Source organism: Lathyrus oleraceus, chromosome 3, assembly GCF_024323335.1.
Source record: "Lathyrus oleraceus cultivar Zhongwan6 chromosome 3, CAAS_Psat_ZW6_1.0, whole genome shotgun sequence".
In the NCBI taxonomy this organism is placed as follows: Eukaryota; Viridiplantae; Streptophyta; class Magnoliopsida; order Fabales; family Fabaceae; genus Lathyrus; species Lathyrus oleraceus.
In genome coordinates, this window is record NC_066581.1 from 300,880,232 (window position 1) to 300,887,215 (window position 6,984).

The 6,984-nt window shown below is 31.5% G+C and overlaps 1 long non-coding RNA gene across 1 annotated transcript; it reads right to left on the reverse strand.

Moving 5' to 3' along the window:
* Positions 1-3,397: 3,397 nt before the first annotated feature.
* Positions 3,398-5,015, reverse strand: LOC127127224 (uncharacterized). Its single transcript, XR_007805285.1, has 2 exons — positions 4,534-5,015; positions 3,398-3,905 (listed from the first exon to the last, which is right to left on the reverse strand). It is a non-coding gene; the product is annotated as an uncharacterized LOC127127224 (long non-coding RNA).
* Between the last annotated feature and the right edge of the window lie 1,969 nt (positions 5,016-6,984).

Sequence of the window (6,984 nt, forward strand, 5' to 3'; positions counted from 1 at the left end):
AAGACATAAGGATCATAGCAGTGTGGAAACTCAATAAGAACTCAATTCTCATTGCCATTTTGTTTTCTATGCACAACAATTACCTCATTAAGGAATTGCGTCTTTATGTACAATCACCCATTTAAGGGGCAAATCAATAAAAGAGAATTTTTCTCAACAAAGTGTGCCCAAATCATTTTATTTTATTTTATCTGTTTGTTTGCAAAGAACCTTTTATTTTTGATAAACATCACTTTTAAAAACTATTGGAGAAAATAAAATGCATGTTTGAGTAAAGTGGTAAAATTGCTTTTGAAACAGTAAGCGGACGAATCCTTTAGTCCTCAAGATTCACTCTTGTCTTTCATAAAGGTGCATGACTGATTGCAGACAATTATGTTCCTTTCAACTACTGATTCATACCTCTCATAAATGTACTCATGGTATAGCTAGACCGGGGCAAGGCTCCATCATCTTTCCAACATAAACATTGATAAATCATGGACGGAGTATCGCGTGTCGAAAAGTCTGAACCTTTCAATGACTCGGAACAACCCAAATATATTCCCAAAACAACCTAGCAGGGGCATTAAAATTTGATTTCCATTGATATCCCCAATGATAAAAAATCTATGTTGTTGGCATCATACCTCAAACCGAAATGTCCTAACCGAGGCATATCCAATTACCCAGTTGCATTCCAACATGCATCACAGGCATCATTTCATGCATAATTTCCCGCCAAACAAGGGAATTCAAAAAAACACAGTCATATCAATCATCAGCATACTCATGCATGACACTCCCACAAAATGGGAAATTCAACAAAATAAAAATCATTTGCATTTCTACATGCACAACCAAATATCCCCAGCAATGGCATACTTGCATACATCCCATGCATCATCCCATACATGGAATTCCCACCTAAAGTGGGGACATTATACAAAAAAAAACAAATATAAAATAACAGGATCCAAGGTCATTCGTATATGTCTCAGACATTCCTCATTTTCAAATAAAGTTATTACCCTACATAGGCTCGTAGGGTTATTTCTCAGCAAATCATTTTTCAACTTTTTTAAATAATGATATTCCCAGCATTTTTCTTTACAGTCATTGCTCTCCAAGCAGAGGTTACCCTAAAAAGTCTCTTATGAGCTTTTCCCTTGCAGAGCATTTCTAGTAAATCTCCCAAAAGGAGTCTTTTCAAAAAATTCCCCCAACAGACGAATATTCGAGATACTGCTTCATTTATCTGAAGAATCTCATTTCTCTGTTTGAGATACTGCTCTAAGTATCCTCGGAGAGTCTTAGATTCAATTAAAGTATTTTTCCCCTTGCTGGAATATTTTAATTTTATCATATAAGATGCTGCTTCGACTCGATATAGAGAATCTCATTTTTACTGTTTGAGATACTGCTTCATCAATATGAAGAGTCTCATTTCAGGTTTTCTTTAGAGATACTGCTCTAAGTATCCTCGAAGAGTCTAGGATTTAATTAAGGTATCTTTCCCTTGCTGGAATATTTTAATTCTATCATGTAAGATGCTGCTTCGACTCGATACAGAGAATCTCATTTTTACTGTTTGAGATACTGCTTCATCAATATGAAGAGTCTCATTTCAGGTTTTCTTTAGAGATACTGCTCTAAGTATCCTCGAAGAGTCTTAGATTCAATTAAGGTATCTTTCCCTTGCTGGAATATTTTAATTTTATCATATAAGATGCTGCTTCGACTCGATACAGAGAATCTCATTTTTACTATTTGAGATATTGCTTCATCAATATTAAGAGTCTCATTTCAGGTTTTCTTTAGAGATACTGCTCTAAGTATCCTTGAAGAGTCTTAGATTCAATTAAGGTATCTTTCCCTTGCTGGAATATTTTAATTCTATCATGTAAGATGCTACTTCGACTCGATATAGAGAATCTCATTTTTACTGTTTGAGATACTGCTTCATCAATATGAAGAGTCTCATTTCAGGTTTTCTTTAGAGATACTGCTCTAAGTATCCTCGAAGAGTCTTAGATTCAATTAAGGTATCTTTCCCTTGCTGGAATATTTTAATTTTATCATATAAGATGCTGCTTCGACTCAATACAGAGAATCTCATTTTTACTGTTTGAGATACTGCTTCATCAATATGAAGAGTCTCATTTCAGGTTTTCTTTAGAGATACTGCTCTAAGTATCCTCGAAGAGTCTTAGATTCAATTAAGGTATCTTTCCCTTGCTGGAATATTTTAATTCTATCATATATGATGCTGTTTCAACTTGATACAGAGAATCTCATTTTTACTGTTTGAGATACTGCTTCACCAATATGAAGAGTCTCATTTCAGATTTTTTAGAGATACTGCTCTAAGTATCCTCGGAGAGTCTTAGATTCAATTAAGGTATCATTCCCTTACTGGAACACCTTACTTCTATCATATAAAATGCTATTTTGACACGATACATAGAATCTCACCTTTTACTGTTGAGATGCTGCTTCATCGATATGAGGAGTCTCATGCCAGATTTTCTTTATACTGCTCTAGCATCTTGAAAAATCTTGAGTTTTAGCTAGGGATGTCATTCCATTGCTAACATATCTCGACTAAGATGTCCAAGATACTGTTCTGACGACTTCTAGAAAGTCTTGACTGTTCTATTTTACTGTGGGATAATGTCTTTTGCCATTTCTCACCGCATTTTCTTCTTGTATTTTCTTCCTTTCACTGCCTAGGACAAAATTTGGGTCTTCTGGTATTTAATCATCTCCCACCGTGAATGCGTAAAGACTGATATCATTATCACTTACCGGTTTGAGGTAATTAAATAGGGGCAGTTGTCATACCCCAATTTTGTCCGGCCATTTGTGGTTTACCCATGAGATCTCTTTGTTTCAAAAGCCCATTTGCATAAATGTGTCCATAATTTAAAACGTGGTTTGAACCTTTTTACACTACTAATTCAAAATGCATTTGATTATTAGTAAGGTATTAAGAGCCATAGATGTTTTTATGATCACTCATCATTAAACCTATTTGCATGTCCCAAGTACATATGTCAAATCTTTAAACCATTCATAAAAATCCTTAAGCTAGGTGAGTATGTTGGTTTAGGATTAAGATATTGCGTGCATGGGTATTTAATTAGTTTTCTATGATCAAAGTTTGAAAGTGCAACATTTTGTGACATGTTTTTATCTTAGGCCTTTTTGGCATATTTTATTTTCGATAATATTAATGTGTTTTTCGATAATATTAATGTGTTAAAATCAATCAAATTAAAAGTCCATTAAATTGCATTGTTGGGCCCAATTCATTTTTGGTTTGAATTATAATTTAAATATTCTTCTGGTTAATACAATTAAATTGCTAAGACAAAGTTTAATTTAAAAAAAAAGAGAAAAAAGAAAGAGAGACTAATTACACAAATAATATTCCCAAATCATATTCCAGATAATGCTCCAAGTGATATTCCAATTTAATCCAAATGTTACATAACAACCCAAAAGTATCCACATAAATAACAAAAAAAAACTTAAATTAAAATTATGTAAATTTTGCAAATGATCCAAAGGGTTACACGTCTAACCCAATTTTTCTTACAGTTTAATATATCCTAACTAATCCAAAAATTCTTCATAATCCAAAACAATTACATAACTGCCCAAAAAGAGAAATTCCAAATTAAGTTTGTACATGTTACAAGCAATCCCTAAGTTCATAATCCAAAAAGTCTCTGTTACATCAGAAATAATTTTATTTAAAAAATTGGAATAAGCTGTAAACACAGCAGTTTGAAGCAAATTTCACAGACTCTTCCAAAAGCTCTTTTGGAAGTTCCCAATTCAAAAGCAACTCTTCAGAACTTTTCCAAAAAACCTGTTGAATAACAGCGCCCCTTTTTCAATCAGCATCAACATCACTTCACCTGCAAAAAACCAATTCAAAATTAAAAACAGCTTATCAAATAAGCACTTAAAAAGCTGGAAAATAATTAATAGAAAGAGCAGATTAATATGTTACACAATGAATCAAAGGAAGCGCTCAGAAACACACTGCATTATCCAAATAAACAACTTTAAATCCATAGATTAATCATCCCACAAAATCTGAAAATAGGATCCAACAAGTTATCTCACAGAAACCAACATTCATGTATATAAACCACCACAAAATTAATTTACTGTAACAGGTTTTTTTTTATAAAATCCAGAAGAAATTTTCAAAGTAATCTTTTCTCTATTAACTCCAAAGAGACACAACACAGTATCAATCCTTCTCAAAAACCAAAACCAAAACAACAATAGCAAACACAATTACAAGAGACACAGCACAGCAAAAGCAACTTTTTTTCTCAAAAAGCCTAAAGAACAACATAAACACAACAGAGTTCTTTTCAAAGAAACAAGAACAGCAACTGCACGGCAAAGTTATTTTTTTCAAAACCCTAAAAGAACATAAGAACACAACAGCAGACGACAACAGCAAGAACAACATAGCATTTTTCTAAAAAAAACCTCAAAAACGAAAACAGAAAGAAGGAAGAAGTGGTTTACCTAAGCTCGTCGGAGGTGCGCCCTTCAGACTAATTCCGAGGTAGTATACTCCTCTCTCCTTTATCTCTTCTTTTCTTTCCTCCGCTTCACTTTTGTACTCACCTTGCAGACTTGAGAGGAATCCATGTTTAATTGGGGGAGACCTTCACTATTGTTGATTCGATTTTGGTTTTAGGGTTTTAGTTAGACGTCCTCGATCCGGACGATTAGGGATAGTGGTGAAGAATCTGAGTTCAGATTCAAACTCAGGAGAGTATTTTAATGGGGAAGGTGAAATTTTTGTTTGTTCGCCGGAGTAGAGGGCGGTGCCACCGTGGATGGCCGCCTCCACCTTCTTCTCCGGCAGGTAAGTCAAAGAGAGAGTGTGTGTAATTGAAGAGCTGCTTTAGGAATTAGAGAGAGAAAAACTCTTGAAGAATGATGTTTTATTTTCCCATTTTTGTTTTAATATGGCTGATGAAAGTGTGAGGATAGTGGTGACAAGTGTCACCAACCCTGGACACTTGTCACCATCCAAAAAATGAGTTTTCTGGGTTTGCCTTTGCTCTTAGGCCCGTATTCCTTTTACTGATAACACCCCCACAGTTTAGAATAGAACAATGCTTCGATTTATTTATTTTTATTTTCGAAATTATAATTATACTATTGTTAATATTATTTTATTTTATTTTCGAAATTCTAATTATACTATTGTTAATATTATTTTATTTTTTATTTTTGAAATTATAATTATACTATTGTTAATATTATTTTATTTTATTTTCGAAATTATAATTATACCACTGTTAATACTAGTTTATTTTACTTTCAAAATTATAATTATACTATTGTTAATATTATTTTATTTTATATTCGAAATTATAATTATACTATTGTTAATATTATTTTATTTTATTTTTGAAATTATAATTATACTATTGTTAATATTATTTTATTTTTATTTTCGAAATTATAATTATACTATTGTTAATATTATTTTATTTTTATTTTCGAAATTATAATTATACTATTGTTAATATTATTTTATTTTATTTTCGAAATTATAATTATACCATTGTTAATATTATTTTATTTTACTTTCGAAATTATAATTATACTATTGTTAATATTATTTTATTTTATTTTTGAAATTATAATTATACCATTGTTAATATTTATATATATACATAGTAAATATGTAATTATATTACTATTATTATTATTATTATTTAAAAGTAAATACACAATTATATGGTTGTTATCATTATTAATATTTAATTATTTGGTTATATTCATTTTTTTATTATTACTACTTATTATTTAATTAAAATAAAATAATTCGTTAAACATTCAATTAATTAATTGATTATAGAATCACGAATGACCTTCATAATTTAGATGTTTATTTATCTTAAGGAGTGTATGTGCATGATTATTCTTTATCTATTTGTTTATATTGAACCTTGAGTGTACACGAAATGATATGTTATAATTGTGACAAAATCACGTCGCTTTCATCGATTTTAAAATAATCCGAGCCGATTTTAAAATAAATCACATACTTCTCGATTCAAGGTCGAGCCCATTTTCAAAATACCTCTGTAAGTCGATCGCTTGTAAAAGCATCGCCATCAACCTCACATGGCTTACTCTTGGGTTTCCTTACAATGAGACCTATTCGATTTTAATCGATTAGATAAATCATTCACTAAAATAAAATCCACTCCACTCGTAAACACAAAATTAAAACCTCAACCCAACATCGAGTATTTTCATTGAAAGTTAAAATACTTAATCACATCTAAACAATACTTCATTTGAAAATGAAAAAGGGGATGGTTTTGAGTTTTCAACTCCTCTCCTCGATTATTTGAATACGAGTTTTCTTACTCGGTTAGTCAAATGATCGTCATTTCTAATCCATTTAAGCACAAACAGATCAAATCCTTTTATAACAAGAAACCAAAAGGGAGATAACTTTGAGTCTTCAATTTTTCTCCTCGACTATTTGAATACAATTTCTCTTACTTGGTTAGCCAAAAATTGTCGTTCCTATACCAACTTCCAAACTCCGATTAAATCGAAATATTTTCACAATAAGCTAAATGAAAAGGGAGTTGACTTTGAGTTTTCAATTTCACTCCTCAGTTGTTTGAACACGAGTTCTCTTACTCGGTCAGTCGAACAATTGTCATTTTTTACCAACTCATACTTAATCAAATCATTTTCATAATGAACTATACGAAAAGGGAGATGGTCTTGAGTCTTCAATTCCTCTTCTCAAATGCTTGGATATGAGTTGTCTTACTCAGTCATTCAAGTATTTGTCGTTCATGCCAAAATACATCAACCATACGCAAATTTATTTTCGTAATCACTCAGATGAAAAAGAAAGCGGTCTAGAGTCTTCTATTCTCTTTCCCGATTATTAGGATACGAGTTGTCTTACTCGATTATCCGAGTATTCATCAT